At 37.2% G+C, this 20,239-nt stretch overlaps 1 long non-coding RNA gene across 1 annotated transcript; it reads right to left on the reverse strand.

Moving 5' to 3' along the window:
• Window positions 1-13,292: 13,292 nt before the first annotated feature.
• LOC128998745 (uncharacterized) lies at window positions 13,293-17,936 on the reverse strand. Its single transcript, XR_008491231.1, has 2 exons — window positions 17,690-17,936; window positions 13,293-13,450 (listed from the first exon to the last, which is right to left on the reverse strand). It is a non-coding gene; the product is annotated as an uncharacterized LOC128998745 (long non-coding RNA).
• Window positions 17,937-20,239: the final 2,303 nt, after the last annotated feature.

The following is a 20,239-nucleotide window of genomic DNA, read 5'->3' on the forward strand; positions in this document are numbered from 1 at the left end:
TGCTGGTGATCCAGGACACGTACAGCAAGTGGGTTGAGCTATGTCCTATCGGGTCGGCAACGGCCAAGAACGTTGTCAGTAAAACTAAGGAGATGCTCCTTCGATACGGAGCACCTGAGTCCATAATCACCGACAACGGGACTCAGTTCGTTTCGAACCTCTTTAGAGACCTGGCGACGGATTGGGACATAGCTTTCACAAACACAGCTCCCTACAGTCCGCAATCGAACCCGGTGGAACGAGTCAACCGCGTTGTGAAGACCATGATTTCTCAGTTTGTGAAAGAAAATCATAGGTCATGGGACGCCCATATCGCCGAGCTCCAGTTCGCCATAAACACCGCCGTCCACGATTCGACGGGTTACACGCCGGCGATGCTAACGTTAGGCCGCGAACTCAGAGTCCCGAAAGCTGTCCGAGGGAAAACGTTGGAGGCGACACCCGACGTTGACGGACAGCCAACGCTCGCCGAAGTCCACGACAGACGAACGCAAGAATTCGGACGCATCTACGAGAAGGTCCACGCCAACCTCAAGACCGCCTACGAGCAGCAGGCAAGGTACTACAACCTCCGCCGGCGGGAGGTGAGGTACCGCAACGGCGATCGCGTGCTGCGGCGGATTCACACGCTGTCTTCCGCGGCCGACGCCGTGGTCGGGAAGCTCGCCCCCAAGTTCGACGGACCCTGCGAGGTTGAGGAGCGGCGTGGGGCCAACCTGTACACGGTTAGAGACGTGCGCACGGGGGTGTCACACGTGGTTCACGTGAAGGACCTGAAGCCCTACCACCAACGTTGAGGGCCGACCCCTACGGATGATTCAGAAGTTCTTTAGTTTTATCGTTCTTTTATTCGTTTTTCGATTTTACGAGAGGTGTTTTTATACCAGTTGGTTTTTATTTTCGTTCAAGAAGTCCTTTTTATTTTGTTTTCAAGAAGATTTTATTTTTTCGTTTACTTTTCCCTCTCGTACACGACCTCTTCTTCACGACGCCGTTTCTTCAGCTGCCCTTTTTCGAGACCCTTTGGACCATCCCCCTCACGTTAGAAATCTTTTTTTTCTCTTTTTTTGTGAAGTTGGTAAGGGGTGTGAGGTACCAAATTTTAAGGGGGGTAAAAACGTATTGCTAGTCAACAAACACCATTACCTACCCGATTTTTATCCACAACATCCTAATCCTAGGCCTATGTGTTGGCCCTAGCTTGGGCTATGGGCCAAAGAACGTAGGCCTACTTTTGATAACAGTGAAGTACACGAACACACCCACAACTACATATTTATTCATAATAGCACTCCGTTTCACATAATAAAGTTAAAACGACCGATTTTACGAATATTTAACGCCGATTACAACATCACTTAACCTCAAAATGGTGTTTGTTGACCAACGACAGACGACAACTAGACCGGCTCAACAGGTGAATTTCCGATCAGCTGTTGGCTAGTTCTCGAACTCACCACCAGAGCGATTAAGCCTCGACCGAGGAAATCGGGATTTGAGCCGGACAAGAATTATTCGCTGTTTGACCACCGACTAGCTCGCACGGGTTACGAATACAACGATACTACGATTATCACGAAGGTTAGCTACCAGCTACCATACTAGTTAGGCCCCTTTTTACGTTTCACGTTATTTCTGTTTTAATCTTACGCATACTTTACTTATTATACCTTTTCGTTTTCTTAAAATTCCATTACGAATTATCTTAATTGAATATCTCAACTCGAGTCTTGACCCGCCAGTTCCTGCCTACCAGTGACTAGCGGTGGCGATCGTTTATTTTATTTTAATCAATTAGTTTCGAAATTACGATTTCTCCGTTCGCTTAACGAATAATTATTACGTCTAAATTATATCTCGTTTTCACCGTTTTAATACCCCGAGACTTGTCGTCTAAGTTCTAAACCCCGTCTTTGGCGGGTGAAAGAATCAAGTCTTGGGAGCAGGCTGATTTGAACAATCAGCTACGTAAATTAGTATTAAATTTATTTTAAACCACTCACGTTAAATTATCCGTCCAATTATATTGATTAGGCCCCGACGACTCGATTTTATATTCGATTTTATATTATTTACCAAAGACTTTAGCCAGATAGTTCACAGTTTATTACGAGTATTTAAATCGCATTGGCTAAGATTGAATACTCGTCAGTCCTACACAGTATAAAAGTTAGGCAAAATTCTCCAAAACACGTTAGCGAAGGTGAGGATGAAATAGCTCCTACTGAGCGTCTGCAGGATTTCCTGAGCGCTCCTAGAGCTCTGAGCCTTCGATTAAATTTTAAATAAATTGATCAGTCAAAGCCGTGACAACTTCGTATCGACCCCTGGATTTTTCTCGGCTCCTTCTGAGCACTCCGGGGAAGAAATTTGAGTGTGGCCAGTTCTAGGGTAGGCCTAGCCTGACTTAGGTGAATATTAGTTTATTCCCCCCCTAGAATTTTGCGTCACATCTCTGAATTTGAAACTAATTGGTTTAAATCAAACCAAACGATAATCACCGCTAGTCACTGGCAAGCAGGAACTGGCGGGTCTAGAATCAAGTCGGCGAAATTTAAGTTATTAAATATAGAATTTGGAAACGGGAATGCGAATGTTAAAAGGAAATTTAAACGTAAATCGTAGCAATGTGATTAACTAATATAGCTAACCTTCGGTAAACAAATTATCGATGATCGTCAGATCGTGCAAGCGTTGATAACAGGCGAATGTAACGACGAAGTTACTTCGAAGACGGCGTACGAACGAATAATCCTGTCTTGGAGTAAAATCCTTCGTTCCTGCCCGCTTGAGGCTTACGCGCTCAAGCGGCGAACTTTAGTTCGAGAACTAGCCAACAGCTGATCGGAAATTCACCTGTTGAGCCGGTCTAGTTGTCGTCTGTCGTTGGTCAACAAACACCATTTTGAGGTTAAGTGATGTTGTAATCGGCGTTAAATATTCGTAAAATCGGTCGTTTTAACTTTATTATGTGAAACGGAGTGCTATTATGAATAAATATGTAGTTGTGGGTGTGTTCGTGTACTTCACTGTTATCAAAAGTAGGCCTACGTTCTTTGGCCCATAGCCCAAGCTAGGGCCAACACATAGGCCTAGGATTAGGATGTTGTGGATAAAAATCGGGTAGGTAATGGTGTTTGTTGACTAGCAATACGTTTTTACCCCCCTTAAAATTTGGTACCTCACAACTGTAAGCTAATAGATTATAGAGAAAACAATGCGTGTACTTGCACACTTTATCTTCTCCCACCCATTCATCAAATATCAGATCATTTTTTGCTTCTATCAGACCTCGGTAAGTATTTTGAAATTCCATCTGCATATGCTGTGCAATATTTAAAAACATTGTCCAATCTGTGAGAATAATACGAATAATACTCTATGGCATCATTTTAATTTAGTTACCGGGCCTATAAGAATTAAAATTCTTCTGAGCTATAAGAATTATAAAAGTGCATTGCAGCTATGAGACCTTTCTATACCAGAAACAGTTTGGAACAACCTGGACTGCAGACCTGTTGCTTTAACCAGACAGGTGAATTCACTGTAGTGCATGGTAACTAAACTGTATGAATGAATATATCTTAGGTGTGGTGTAAGTTAACAAAGGTTTATTCATAACACAGGAATTTTATGTACGAAATCACATCTATTAGACAATGTTTTTAGCAGGCTAACCATTATTCCAATTGCAGCGTGAGTATGTGACTTCAATGAAACCTTATTTGATTTGGGGCAAATTGCTCCAAATGAACTGATCCTCCAGGCGATAACTCTCATCGGACTCCCTTGCTTGTGCAGGTTGAATCAGATTATGGTGTTTGATCATGTGCCCCTGCTCAATTTTATTTTATATCTTTTATTTATTATACTCTCCCCTTCATTATGGATTTATTTTGCCCCCTTTAATTATCCAAATGAAATAACTTGCTAATTTAGAAATGTTACCCCTATCACTGAGTTCCCTGCCCTTGGATATTTAACTCATCCTACAATCATCTTGTAATCTTATACTGTAGTGCATTTCACATTCCATTGCACTGTATAATTGTTATCTTCGCATAATAACAATTATATCCTGCAGCAAATAAATAGAACAAATGATGTACTATTATTAAATACAATACATAATGTGGAATAAATAAGTGCAATCTCAAAATACAACAAACAATTTGTCATGGTATTCCTTTATTGGAAATATTTTAGGGACTAAACTAGAGTAGAATTTAGGTTTGAGTAAGTGCACATGTAATGTGATCTGCAATACCACTTGGTCAAAATACCACTCTTGAGTTTTGAAAACTTAGCATTTGGCTTTGTCACTTCTGTAGTCTGTACTCTGTCTGTCTATATGTTGTAAATAGTTTTGCCAAACCCCGGCTGTGACTGTCACCATTTGGCTAAGTGATAATGCCGCAACACCTAGGTCTAGCCTGAAGTAAGGTGAAAAACAATCCCTGGCTCAAGCCTAGTGTCTTAGAAAAAGTAATCATTTTATTTTACCAGTAATTTTTCAGGTTTTTTTTCTAGAATGCTAAAACAATCTAGGTACGATCATTCCCGAAAAAATCCCACTTGAGGAACATGCCACCATCTTGGAAAAATGGCCGCCATCTATTATTGTGAAATCGGTGGATAAGTTAATTATATTGGTTTACCTGCTTTAAAGTAAGTTTTGAGTTAATAAAAGTAGAATAAATAAAGAGTTTAAATTTGTATGAACTTTCTTTCTTTTAGTATCAGTTTACAATCTTAATAGGTATTTTCTTAGTAACCAAATAAATACTAATAAAAACAAAACACAGCTGTCTAAAGACATTGCAGTAGCAACACTCCCGCTACATTAGTTGTGCTGGGCCCATTCTTTCTATTTACTGGATGATGAGGCACGTAGTGAACAATGTCATTTGCTTCAAAGCTGACTTTCTCCAAGTCTTGTGAACATGGTGGGATGAATATGCAGAATTTCAGAATTCAACAATGGAATTCTCTCTTATCCAGTGCTACCCCGTTTTGAGTGTCTCTTCGACTCTCTTCTCTAAGCCGACACTGAGGAGAACAGGAACTATACTTGACAGATCCAACTTGGATGTTCACAATTTTGAGATATTCAAGTACAAGTTGCGTTGGTTCAGAGGAAACACTTCCTGCGGTGAATCAATCAAAAACCGCTGACCATTTACTGGAGTTTACTAGGGCCATGGCTTTGGCTTGTAGATTCTGAGAGCTATATTATTCATTCTGATAGCCCCTGGACTACGAATAATGACTTATATAGGCTTACCTCCGTCAGTAGTCCAAAATTGTGTCTTTTTCAACTAATGTTGTTCAAAGCTTACATGTTTCGTTGCACTGCAACATCGTCAGAGCTTTTTGTCAAAAACATCAAATGATTTATACATAAAACAAAACACGGAACACGAAACATTTAAACACGTAATAACACGATAGCGCTATCGACACGGCACGGCAGCGGTTGTAGGTAGACTGGACACGGGTTAAGTAACTTCGTCCCGTCCTTCTCTGTTATCAGCTCGGTGGTCAGCTGTTCTAGATGAGATAACGGTGTTGAAGAGGGAGTGGGACTTGAATTGTAGTTTATCATTGAGGATGTATTCCTTGTGTTCTTCGTTTACGTTCATTTTATATATCTCATACTCCTCAAGTGTGTCCAACTTATTACCTTTCCCGCAAAAATGTAGAACTTCCAAGCCGTTCTTAATATCACTCATTGAGTGATTACAATCTACAAGATGTTGAGCAAACGCGGATTTTTGTTTATGGTGTTTAGGATCTGGTCGGTGTTCTTTATATCGTGTTTGAAAGGCACGACCTGTTTGCCCTTTGTATTTGCTAGGACAATCCGGACAAGATATCCTATACACGCCGGTCTTATCTACTTTGTCACCTATCTCAACTTTATTTGCCAACACGTTCCTGGTACGGTTTGTGGTTCTGAAGGCTAGTTCAATACCTTGTTTAGCGAGTTCTTTCTTTAATGCGTATTGGATAGTGTGACTATATTCCACGCAGACATATTTTTTCTTCTCTGAGCTGTCAATCTTCACACCTTGTTTGTTTTTATGTTTTTTGATGAGCCTATCTACCAAACCGCTTTTATAACCATTGACTGTAGCTATATGTTTTATAATTTTGTATTCAATCTCATAATTTACTGCATTTAACGGAACTGTTAACATCCTATGGATCAATGAATTAAATGCTGACATTTTTTGAGAATATGGGTGGTATGAGGTATTGTGGATAGTTTGTGCAGAAGTAGTTGGTTTCCTGTAGATGCTATAATCGAAACTGTCAACATTCTTCCTTATGGATGATAGCATCTACAGGAAACCAACTACTTCTGCACAAACTATCCACAATACCTCATACCACCCATATTCTCAAAAAATGTCAGCATTTAATTCATTGATCCATAGGATGTTAACAGTTCCGTTAAATGCAGTAAATTATGAGATTGAATACAAAATTATAAAACATATAGCTACAGTCAATGGTTATAAAAGCGGTTTGGTAGATAGGCTCATCAAAAAACATAAAAACAAACAAGGTGTGAAGATTGACAGCTCAGAGAAGAAAAAATATGTCTGCGTGGAATATAGTCACACTATCCAATACGCATTAAAGAAAGAACTCGCTAAACAAGGTATTGAACTAGCCTTCAGAACCACAAACCGTACCAGGAACGTGTTGGCAAATAAAGTTGAGATAGGTGACAAAGTAGATAAGACCGGCGTGTATAGGATATCTTGTCCGGATTGTCCTAGCAAATACAAAGGGCAAACAGGTCGTGCCTTTCAAACACGATATAAAGAACACCGACCAGATCCTAAACACCATAAACAAAAATCCGCGTTTGCTCAACATCTTGTAGATTGTAATCACTCAATGAGTGATATTAAGAACGGCTTGGAAGTTCTACATTTTTGCGGGAAAGGTAATAAGTTGGACACACTTGAGGAGTATGAGATATATAAAATGAACGTAAACGAAGAACACAAGGAATACATCCTCAATGATAAACTACAATTCAAGTCCCACTCCCTCTTCAACACCGTTATCTCATCTAGAACAGCTGACCACCGAGCTGATAACAGAGAAGGACGGGACGAAGTTACTTAACCCGTGTCCAGTCTACCTACAACCGCTGCCGTGCCGTGTCGATAGCGCTATCGTGTTATTACGTGTTTAAATGTTTCGTGTTCCGTGTTTTGTTTTATGTATAAATCATTTGATGTTTTTGACAAAAAGCTCTGACGATGTTGCAGTGCAACGAAACATGTAAGCTTTGAACAACATTAGTTGAAAAAGACACAATTTTGGACTACTGACGGAGGTAAGCCTATATAACTCTGAGAGCTGTTGTAGCTGGAACCATTTGAGTTGATGATTTGTGGTACTCCGCCTCTTTCCTCTTCCTCAGCTTATGACATTGAATGTCACACCATTTCCAGAACATATCTCGGTTGAGACAGGGTGTCCACAAAAAATGTGTCATTAATTTCCATGACTTTCCATGACTATCCATGACCATTTACCATTGATTTCCATGACTCACAAACTTTACCCGCAAATTATAATATAACATACACACACAAATAATACTGCCTGGACATGTTATTTTGCAGAAAATACTGAAATATGTAATAAAAGTTAACAATGGAGTACAATAGGTACAAAAATGAACTAAAACAAACCGAAAACTCATAAAATAATACAACTGTAATAAATTGAATTGTCGAGCATTTGTGAAAAATCCTGAAAAATGCTACAACAGTCCGGGTTACGGCTGACTAGAGCATTGAATGGTCCCCTCAAATCCATCCATAATTGAAAATTTCCATGACTTTCCATGACTTCTTGCCTATTTCCCTGACTTTCAATGACCAAAATTTTTTTCCATGACTTTCCATGACTATCCCTGACTTTCCAGAATGTGGACACCCTGTTGAGATCTCTTTCTTGCTGTTATCTAACAATTTCTGAGGTGTAGATTTGGAATCATCCATAGATAATAATGGATATTCTTCGACAATTGTCAGCAACTGAGTGGCAACTAGGTCCTTGCCATTTCAGATTGTTCTACTTTGTCAACAGTGGTATCTAGGATATGATCCCATAATTCTATGCTCGAGCTGTCCAAAAAACTCCTGCCATCGTAGCATGTTCTCTTGGGAAGTTGGTAAAACCAACTCCGGCCGTTGAGCATTCTGAATTGGGAGGGATGATAGTGAAGACGACCCAGGCACATTTTTATGTGAGTTAGTAGACCGCTAACTATCTAATCTTACCTCAAGTTGTACTAAAATCTCCTCATAGTACATAATCGTGTTTATGAAATTAATTGTCTTCTGCTGAGGGTCTGCCCGTTGGTCTATCATTATTATTGTTTGGTTCGGAATCCAGTCGTCTTGAATGTCCTCTACGATCTTCACACAGCTAGTCAAAGTTTGTATTCTAGTTTCAAGTTGTTGCTCTGTGAAGTATGTAGTATCCAAGAGTGTAGTTGTATCCGTAATATATGTCTTCAAGTGTAGTATGGTAGTCTTCAAGTCAAGTTCAAGTTTTGAATTCATTCTCAGTTGATCGTTGAAAAGTTTCAAACAAGTTTAAAAACTTCAAGAAAATAGATGTAAGAAAGTTAAAAAAGGTTAAAGAAAAGAAGTTAAATTTGAAGAAAGTTGTAAAAAGTTAAAGCAGGTAACCTCGCTCTGCTACCATGTCAGTTTACAATCTTAATATTTTCTTAGTTACCAAATAAATACTAATAAAAACAAAACACAGCTGTCTAAAGACATTGTGCAACACCATCATGGATTTTCCCCCCTCTTGTGCCACTTAATATTCAAGCATAAAACCAGTTCTAAAAGTGATAAAATCATGCGGTTTGTTCCAAATTGTTTGTCAGGATGTAATTCAAATATTTAAAACCAGTATTAATAGTTGTGTATGGAAATTTAACATTTTTATGCAAAAAATTAACGAAAAATTATTGCAGAGCAATACTGATCCTGCATTCAAAATTGATTTAAGATCTGAATAAATTTTGTAGAACAAGTCAAGACGCACAAGAATGTGGAATTATATCTGTTTTTGGCCTATAAATACGCCATCATATTGATGTTGAATGTGCGATTGCGGCCCAATAAGTTTTAGACCACATCGTGGTGGTGACTGTTAGAATCCTGTAAATGGAACGAGTTCGCATGGTGCATGCTGAAGTGAGGGAAGTTGTTTCAACAGTAAAACCCTTTGGGAGATCAGACAAAGTACAGTCACATTCAGCCATGGAAAACGTGGTAGGCGTGGGCGGGGTGAAACTATTCCTATCAGCTATTCCATATAGAATCATGTGCGTTGTCAGTAATTTTTCACAGTTGAAGTTATGTTTTGAATATGAGTTGGCACCATTACCATCAGCATTATTCAACGATGTGAACATTAGAAACACCAACAGGGTTGCGTTAAGGACCATGATGGAGAAATTGTGTCCTCCAACGGAATGTCTTCCACTAGCTCCAAACTTTGTGATTGGTGGTGGGCATCTTCTTCACAGGGTAGTCTGGCCAAAATTGGCTATTTTCTCTGACATTTGTAAGGCAAACCAGACATATATAAGACAAATTACGGAAATCAAGTTGCTGTTGTTTTAAAAAAAACTGGTTCTCGGAAAGTACGACGAAGAATGCAGATCACACTAGGCGAACGTCATTTGCCAAAGCTCTTGTTGATTCTGATGTGAAAGTGGTTACAGCAGTAGATATCCCAGCAGCATCCTTTCTTAGGCAATACAACTAACAAAACAATGCCTAGTGTTCAATTAGTAAGCCACCTAAACAGAAACGGAATACAAACGTTCCATGTGCAAGCTGATACAGACCGTGTAATTGTCTAAACAGCCATCCAACTAGCCAAAAAAGGAAAAAAATGCTGTCATTGTTGTGGAGGACACTAAAGAAATTTGTCCTGTTATCGACCCTTATTGACCCTGACCCTGACAAAAATATCTTAATGCTCATTCCACTTTCAAAAGCTCATAAGCAAAAGATATTTTCATCCACGACACTGCAAAAAAGTATGGACAATGTCAACAAGCACTTACTTTTCCTGTATGCTATGTCCGGTTGCGATACCATGTCAGCACCCTACTAGAAAGGGAAGATACAAGCCTTTAATGCTCTGGAGAAATCACCAAATCTTCGCAAATCAGTTGATATGTTCAATCAGGCGGAAACTACACAGACGGAAACCGTCAAGGCTTGAGATGAATTTCTTAATTGTAGCCCTTTAAGGAGGAAAAACCGATGAGGGACTCAACACAACTTGATACTAACAGTACCTGAAGGCAACATTGAAACAACGTCTTTGACGTTGAATTGGACCTCTTACACTTCCACCGACTTCTGGGGCTGCTGCCCAGGCAGCACAAATATGTATATAATACGTATTAAATACTTTCGACCAGAGTAAATAATTTGTATATAACAAGTGAAAATTTAAAAACGTACGTTTTCATGTCCCTGGCCTTTTACTTCGTAGATACTGGATTTGTAGTTTATTATTATGTGTTTTAAAATTTGTTGGGACGGGGGCAACATGTTACACACATTTATTTGGTTTTAAAGAGATTCTAGGTATTTTATTCGTATTTTTAAAGTCTCGAAATTCACGACCATGACGTGTCCCTTGGGTACATTTTCCAACTTTCACGCTGTTTTTAGACTAATTATTCATGCCGAAATATATAAAGCCATATTTTTATGTCATCAATGGTTATTAAACTTACAAAAAAGAAGCATATTATAATTTTATTGTCATTGCAACCATGACAAAATAAGTCTGTCCCTCGATTTGGCGTCATGACCATTTGGGAAAAATTTTCAACTTTGGAGCACGACAGTGGCAAGCCTGGCGTCGATGGAGTCAGTTGGTTTTAGAGACTAGTTCGGGGTGTACGTCAGGATTGTAGTGCCGGTCGTTTTGAGTTGAAAGGAGAATTTACAAGATTAATAAAGGAAAGATTGTGTTTTTTGTAATTTTGGTGTGTCCATGACCATACGTAGTCATTCGATGAAGTAGACATGGTGTTAATTTTTGTTTATAAGATATTTCAATTGCTAGATTAACCTAGACCCCCAATCCACTTAATCACTTTAATCACTTTGTATCCTCGAACATGAGGTGCAGGGCTACCACCAGAACAGAGCCAAATAACACGTAATTTCACGACCAAAGTTTCACGACCATCGCGGTTTTTTTCACGACCAATCCAGCCTTATGGATTGTAGTGTGTTTGGTCAATAACTTTAATATAATTGTAAATTGAACAGTTTAGTTCAATTGAAACACATAGTTTTATTATAACTAACAGTATAATTTAAGGATTGTTTGGAAAGATTTAGATTATTCCAGACAATTCACGACCGTACCGCTTGTCCCTGACCATCACGTTTATGATTTCTATCATAAAAATTTCAAAAATTAAAATATCGTCATATTTCAATGTTTTATACACAAAAGAAGCACACCTCTATACAAACATAACGGTTTTTCGGGTCTCAGTTAAGTTTTTTCGGAGTTATACAAACTTAAAAAGATTTTATTGGCTTTTTTCTATTTTTTGAGTTTTTATATTTTTTTCTAGAAAGACCAAATATACCAAAAGCTCAGTGACCTTTTTATTGTATAATGGTCATAGAAGTAAATTAGTTTATAGCAAAACATAGATATAAAAATAATATTAACTATTTTTAATATTCATTTAAACGTCCGTTATGGTCTTGACAGGATTTTGTGTTTTTCTACTAAAGATGCTCTTTAAAAAGAAAACTACCAAAGATATTGCGTTGCCATGGACATTTGATGAAACTTCAAATGTTAATGAAATAAAAAAAATAATAAAAGTTTTGAAAAAAGGGGAAACAAATTTGCAAAGTGCTTTTCCTGAAAACGTACGTTTTTAAATTTTCACTCTAATACGTATAAGAAAGTAAATAATATGTACATATGTCACCTAGAAATACAGATAATATATGTTTTTTATGCGTACCAATACATATTTTATACACTAAAAATACTAAAACTAAATATATATATAATATGTATTGGGTCATACATATTTCAAAATTATGAACATTAATACCTGGAAACTCATAAGAATATTTACAACAAGGCTGTGTTCACACTAATCTCAAATGACAGCACCTTGTAAAATCTAACCTTATCACGCCATGCTGCACTCTCCTTCTTGGACAAATTTTAGGTGTGCCCCTGATGTGAACATAACCTATTTATTATTGGTTCATCAATAATATACTTATGTTAAACATATGGCTGGTGAATTTGAAAGTTTTTAGCTATAAAAAAGTTTAACTGTATAAAAACATCTAAATGAATATTTTACACTTTTTATATAACCATTCTGTGTTAAAATAGAACTCTTAAATAATGATTATGATCGTGTAAAAAAGAAAAGAGCGCTGAAACTATAAAAGAATAAAAAACCCTAGTTGAATTGTTCACCGTTCACCGGATTTACTCTACTTTTTATTAGTGATTTGGTCAATATGATCACTTTTGAAGAAGTAATACAGATGGCGACCTAATACATGTTTACTTGCCCGTATTTCCGTTGGCGTCGTTTGTTGGGACTGTTTTGACACCCTAAACTTCAAAGGAAATATTCTTTAGGTTCCAAACCCAGATATGGCTCATAATTACTTTTGATACTAGTGCAATTTATGAGGCAAAACAGCGCAACAAACTTGACACCACCAGAAAATAAATGGTATCAGCATTCTGACACATACATTCTCCCATCATTTTGTCAACAACCTTTATCATGTGTAAGCGGTGAGCAGGCCTTTCAACTGTCTTTAGTTTTTCGTTTATTGTATAAAGATTTATTTTATCCAATTAAATTATTAGAACAAATTACTTTTTCAAGATAAGAAACACATTAAGCCCAACTAATAAAATTTTAAGACACAATATTAGTATTATTTTGTAATGTTACACAACTATTCAGTTTTTGTTTACCATCAATTGATTGAGACACGGAATGGGAAAAAAACTCATAGGCTGTTTGTTGTAAGAATAAGAATATGTTATTTTTCCATCAATTGTACAATATTTAAAATAGTCATTTCTGCAATAGTCATGCAGTACATGAATGAAAAAATAAATAGTTCCATTTTTAAACTGAAAAATAATATAGAATACACTGCTTAATTTTGTTTTTACTATTGTAATTAAAAAACATGTACACAGCAAAGTTAACACAATACTTAGTCCCTGTGTGGTAAAGCTAGTGTGCCCTTAAGTTATATTACCAAGTTAAATTTGCTTAATCGTTCGTGAAAATGTAGGCTAGAATCCTTCTCGTCAGGTCCTCTACACTTGCTCCACCAACTGCCCGCAAATAATTAGCCTGGAACATGACAAACAGATTTTGAGAGAATATAATATTATTAATATTTACATCAACCCATAAAGTCAACACATGAATACATTCGGGACAATGACAAACCTAACTTTTTTTAAGTATATTTCAGTGCCATCATTTTGAGGCTATCCCCCCCCCCTCCTTGAACATATCAACACTTTAAGCTTTAAGCCAATTTTTTATATTTCTCTGTTAATGATATCTAAGGATTTCTTCTTATGTATTTCAAAATGTATTTATTTTAACATTATATGTCCATATTTATCTAAAATGTATTTGGTTAAAATAGGTTGGATGAGGAATATTGATAGTCTTCTAAGCTATGCTTAAATGTTTGGTTTGGTCAGGTTAAGAAATGTTACGTTGAGATAAATTGCATTAGGATTGGTTTGAAAGCATTTAAAGAGGTACAGTAAAGATAAGGTAGGTGAGGTCTTAAATATATCAACCTACAATAACAATTCCTAACCTGATACAAAATAAACTAACCATAACCACCACTAACTAAAGTACACTCTCAATTGTGCCCCGGTTTTACGGAAATCTGGGTTATTTACTGTGGTTAGTTCTTTAAAGGTTTAATTTCTATGTATGTGGTCAAGTAATGAAATGCATAAGATTTGTTATTTAAAATATATTTGTAAGTTAATTTTAAAACACTTGTATTGTTCTAACTTGTATATTTGTTAGCACAACCTTATTAGGAGCCTAGTAAATTTTACAGTGGTCATTAAAGCTTATTAAACCTTAACATACACATGAACTCCGTATTATCCTAGGTTCACGGTAAATTATAAGTTACCTCGGCCCTGAAGGTCTAGTTTAGGCTAAGTAAATCCTGAGTTACTGTAATTAAGTGTACTGTAACATTATAGCTAATGTATTCATATTTCAACACAATGATTAATGTAACTCTACTCTAGATATCTCAGCCCAACCATGTCAGCTTTAGTAAAGTTAATTTGCAGAAGTTAGGCCTACATTTTGTTAGGAATCGGAGCCGTTACAGAAAATGCATATAGTACACTCCTGATTATCCGAGGTCGTTACAGGCTTAAATTTATACTGTATCGACTGTATATATATTTTTTCAGTCGGAAAATGATAGCCTTTACGTATAGCGTTTACGTTTCGCGAGTCAACCAAGTCAACTCGTTATGTCCCGAGTTTGTAAAGGTTCAGCTTTCTCCGTATGAGTTCAGTTTCTTGACTCGCTTTGAGGCTGTGAGCCAATAGCGTTTAAGTTTTGCGAGTCGGACTCGTTACGTTCTGAGTTCGTGTAGCTTCGGCAATCTCCGTACGAGTTCGTACCAACTCGAGTTGTGAATGAGTTGACTCGACTCGGTTCTAGGCTCGAGTCAACTCGATTCGCCAACTCAACTCGTCACATCACTACTTCCAAGTACAACCCCTAACCTAAAAATCTATACAACCTCTCTGTGTTATCTGAGATTCTCGGTAGGTAACTGAGTGAGTGTAGCCAAGCAGTCCCAACACCCTTGATTAATCTGGAGTGTACTAACACACTAACAGTGAATTTATATTTAAGAAATTAAGCTTTTGACTGAGGGTTAAATTAAAATACAACAAGGACTGGTTTTAGAGTGTTCAGTACTAAATAAGGGCTGATAACTTCAAACTTCATAACTTCAAAAGTACCTAAGGTAAATTAGCCCTACCTAGGATTGGTGTGAACCTGGCAATAACTACAGCAATAAGTGGTGCGAGCCAATAAAATTTATTGCTGGCTGTTTTGCGGGGAAATACGTCCACGTACCATATTACTGATGATGTCAGCAGATAGAGGACACTTTAACGGACACGACAGTATCAACATTATGTACCTGGGGGATAAGTAAGGGGGGGGGGTAAAGTCAGCAATAAGTCGATAAAATCTATTGCTGGCCGTTTAGCGGAAAAATCTGGCCGCGTACCTTAGGCCTATTACTGATGATGTCAGCAGATAGAGGACACATTAAAGTACACGACAGTTAAAGTATCCTCTATCTGGTGACATTATCGGTAATATGGTACGCGGGGTTTTTTTCCCGCAAAACGGCCAGCAATAGATTTTATAAGGCGCGCTCACTACCGATTGCTGACTTTACCCCCGCTAACTAATCCCCCAGGTACATGATATTGATACAGTAGACCCCCTCTTAACCGACCTCGTATTAACCGATAATCGGATTATCCGCCTTTGATCGTAAAATAATACAGTTTGTTTTAACCGACCTTGCTTTGAGAGCAGCTCGGTTTAACCGCCGTTTTCTAGGAATCTCTGCATTTCCGCTCCCACGCTGGGCGATGAGAACTGAACCATACGCTTATCTCCACAGGATATGACTAACAATAAGTTATTTTGTGACGATCACAAAAAATATAGCATAGCCTATTGTCAGTTTGTCATCATCGTTCGTAGCTCGAGCACATCTGATCTGATTTGTTATCTGTGCGGCAAATTTATAACATCATAAAGTGCGTTACGATTTTGAGAACTGATTATCTTATCGCTGGAGTAAACAAACAACGCAACTTGGAGGGAGGGGTGTTAACAACTCCAAGGTCAAGATAGTTTTTGTGCCTCGAGCCTCCAGTGAGAGGCTATAAATAAACGTCCTGTCTTGTAACAAAATGGTCGCTTGTATCTTTAATGACGACAAAAGGTTCTTTACTGTATTACGATGTATTTGGAAAGCATTAATTAATACACTACAGTAGTAAAGTTATTAAAATAGGAATTTTATTGACTCTTGCCTAGTATTATAATATATTCAATGAAAGTAGATAGTAGCCTATTTGACTTAACCATGTTTTGTGTTTATTTGTGACATTTCTATCAATATGAAAAATGAGATAAGAGTAGTTTATTTTATAAATAATGCAAGTATGACTTCAAAATAATGATTTTATAATTCCAAATGAATAGCACTTTATTATGTTATGATTTTAGGGATTGCCCGTTTTATCCGACCTTTTAAATCATCCGACCTAGGTCCGGTCCGATTAGGGTCGGTTAAGAGGGGGTCTACTGTACTGTCGTGTCTGTTAAAGTGTCCTCTATCTGGGACCCTATTTTTGAAATGGTTGACTGTTGAGTTGAGTGTCGAGTCATTCTATTTCCAATCGTTTCGTATTTTTGAAACGGTTGACGGTGGACTTATACAACCAAAACTACTCAACACCTATCGAGCTGTTGAGTGGAGGTTGACTGCACTTTCTTCTTCCTCTCTTTCGGCAAAAAATTACTCTTTTTGAGACGACGCCATATTGTTTTGTTATTGCTTTAATTTATTAATTGCGATTTAGAGGTTATGTATTTGTTGTCAATGTATTAGCACCCAATTATGCGATTGTTTTCTGTAGAATAATCGCATTTTAATTTTATTTACTGTGTCAATACTAGACTATTTAATCAAGGGTTTTATTCTCGTTGGAATGTTTGAAATAGACTAGGCATACTTATTGAACTTATTATAAGATAATTATTGTTATTAGACCTATGATTTAAGGGATTAAAGATTGTGGTAGAGAGAAACAATATCATAGTTTGTTTCAATACCATTCACCTAATAAAGGGATCAAATTAATTTAAGTTACGATATGCTTTCAGTGCAATGGCAAATAGCCGCTTCAACCTAAATAAAAAAACAATTAAAAATAACATAAAACAAAAAACCGATGAAGAAAACTAAAATAAGGTGATGTGTTCCGAAATAGAGACGAAGAAAGCAAATAATAATGTATTTAGGATGAGTGTAGGACCTAAAGTAAAGTGCAGCCTATGCCTAAACTTATAATTAGCTACACCCTAAAACAAACATCCATAGTAAATTATATTTTTTATACTTAAGTTTATTACTTTATTTAGTTTACTTTAGTTTATTACTTAAGTTAAGGTACTTTACTTTGCAATCACTAAGATTAAGCAAGACATAACCTCAATCTCAATCTCTCAAGAACGGAGTTGACAGTTTACCTCAGTGTCTCGAAATATGGCAGATTGAGATTAGCTGCCAGATTTTAGAGTAAGAAGAGGTTAAATCGAAGTCCGCAAGAACTCTGCATTGTGATTGGTTCAAAATGACGTCATCTGAATTTTTGACGGTCGTATGCTCTACATTTCCACCACGAGTCTCTCAACTAGTGATTCCCAACTCGCTTCCCAACTGTTGGGTTTTTTTTAACAGTTAATAAATTACCTAAATGTATTAAAGTACTTACCTCGAACAGTTCTAGTATAATGCTAAATAGTAAATACACGTAGTTTGTTGATCTCGATTACACCGTTTACTCTCAAACTCAACTGTCGACTGTCATAAAAATAAAATGGCCGACTGCCTGTTCTTTGGTTATGTCCGGGTCGCTAATGAGATCAAGTCAGAAACCCATCTCCACTTAGAAAAGTTGCAAATGAAAGTGAGGGAGCTTGAAGAGGAAAACTCATCTTTTCTCACCCAGAATACCTGATCCAAAGGGTGCCGTGTTTCCCCCGGACGTGCTTGAGGCGGACAGTGCGTGAGGCGGACAAAACTGGTTCGGGTGGGTAATTGAGCGGACGTCTCCCTGCATCTACCCGGCTCGCGGGGAATATCCCCGTTACCGAAACGTCCGAGGAATTATCGCGTTTTGCCTCCCAGCGCCCAGTTCTTTCAACCACACCTAAGCTACCGAAGCAATATAGCTCTGATTTTGTAGGTTAATAGCTAAGAGACTATTTTGTATCTATAATTTCTAATAACCCAATTACAGTACCTAACACGTAGGCCTAGTCACATCTGGTTACTCCCCGTGGACGTCCAAATTTTTAATGTTAACATTTTAGAAGGGTTAGACAAATCGTTAAACTCTAAAATACTGTGGAATCTTCAATTTAAATTTAAGACGTGAATAGGTCTATGTGTTAATTTAGGATTTGTTGATTTATACAGGGTGAGTTTCTACTAAGTGCGTTAATTTTTACCAGCTATTCTACTCACTAAAAGGAACAAAAAATGACAAACAAAAATTTTCTATCCCCACCCGTTATGCTGTAATGGTCGATTTTGTGAATTTTTAAAATTAGGCCTACCTGTAGTAGCTTCACTAAAACGAGCATAGAAATTAAGCCAATACACGTACAGCATAATAACGTATACCAATCAAAAGAGCGTTATATTACTACAAAACCATTGCAACACCTTCAACATAAAACATATTTTCACCGTTGTATGTCTCACATAGCATAAAAAAGAAGTTTCAAAATTAATTCTTAACAACTTCAAAGTGGTTTTACAACTATACAAACTAATGTGATGTTTTGTCAAATTACGTAAAAAAACTTTCCCATTTCATGCCCTTTAAAATGATGTAACCCATAAGGTTATTGCCGTATTAAAAGTTCAAAAAATTAGGTCAAAACCACGTCAAGGTCAGAGTTTTCGGAATCAAAACATTAAACCAAATGTAATACAGTATCTGTTAATTTTGCTATCTTATGATCAGCTGACATCTGATCAGCTGGGAGTTAAACTTTGTTTACAAAACCAGCTGATTTCAATTGTTGACTTGTAAACATTCATATTATTAACTATTTCATGAACATACTTGGAAAATATTATAATTGTTTAGTGTGCTATGTCGGTGTTCACCAACGAAGTGTCTTGATATGATTTTATTTTCCGGGTTCTGTTCTCAAATGCGGCTGTAATCTGACGTGAATACAGTCGTCAATTTCCTAATAGGTGTCTTTCAAATGAACGAATATTCATCAGTGTCCATACAAGTTTCCATGGGCACTAAACATCAATCTGTTGGGAACGTGATACAAGATGTGTATAGTGTATGTGTTTAGCTGTGTCAGATGTGTTGGGGTGGTTTGAGGACGATCCACGGACAAGAACAAGGACAGTTTCACGTGACTTAAGTATTTCTCAGCTATTGATAAAGGAAAAATTGCATCCCTACCATTTTACACGAGTACATATTATTAAACCAAGAGATTGTCTACAGAGACTTCAGTTATGTTATTTGACTTGATCATCGTGACTTCCTCAAGTCGATTTTGTGGACAGACGAGTCCAAGTTTACTCGGGATTGTATTTACAACATCCATAATGGACATCACTATGCTACAGAAAACCCACATGTGATACACCAGTGTCGAAACCAAACAAGATTTAAGTTGAATAGATTACTCTAAAACCAGTTAGTTGGCCCTTTCATTGATCTTCAATATTCATTAAACTGCTGTCAGTATCTCAACGTCCTTACCGATACTCTACCAAGGCTCATTGAAGACGTCCCGTTGGATGTACGTAAGCGAATAGTTTAGCAAGCATTTGGTGCACCTTCCCACTTCAATAATGGTGTGCGAATTTACATTGGAAATACTTTCCCAATGTGGATTGGAAGAGGCCAACACAATTAATTGCTTGGCCACCACAGTCACCAGACTCCAATGGACTACTAAGCTTGAGGTTACCTCAAACAGGAAAATTACCGAACACTACTTTAAACAGCGAATGAGCTAAGAAATCGGACTTAAGCTTCCAACCTTCTTGAAGAGGAGCTAAAATTAAAGGCAACAGTGAGAAACTTTCGGAAAAGACTATATTTATGACCACATGTATTAGAGCAAAAATGGTGGACATTTTGAAAACTTACTTTGATTAAAAATCCAGAAACCAGACTCTACAGGATTCATTTTGTTTATTTGTACAAATGTACTAACCTCGATTTTTATCAAATTTATTTTGAATTTTTGTCATAGAATTATAAAATAATGAAATAGTT

This window comes from Macrosteles quadrilineatus, unplaced genomic scaffold, assembly GCF_028750875.1.
Source record: "Macrosteles quadrilineatus isolate MER2022 unplaced genomic scaffold, UCM_ALF_1.0 Scaffold_7__1_contigs__length_78375512, whole genome shotgun sequence".
Classification (NCBI taxonomy): Eukaryota; Metazoa; Arthropoda; class Insecta; order Hemiptera; family Cicadellidae; genus Macrosteles; species Macrosteles quadrilineatus.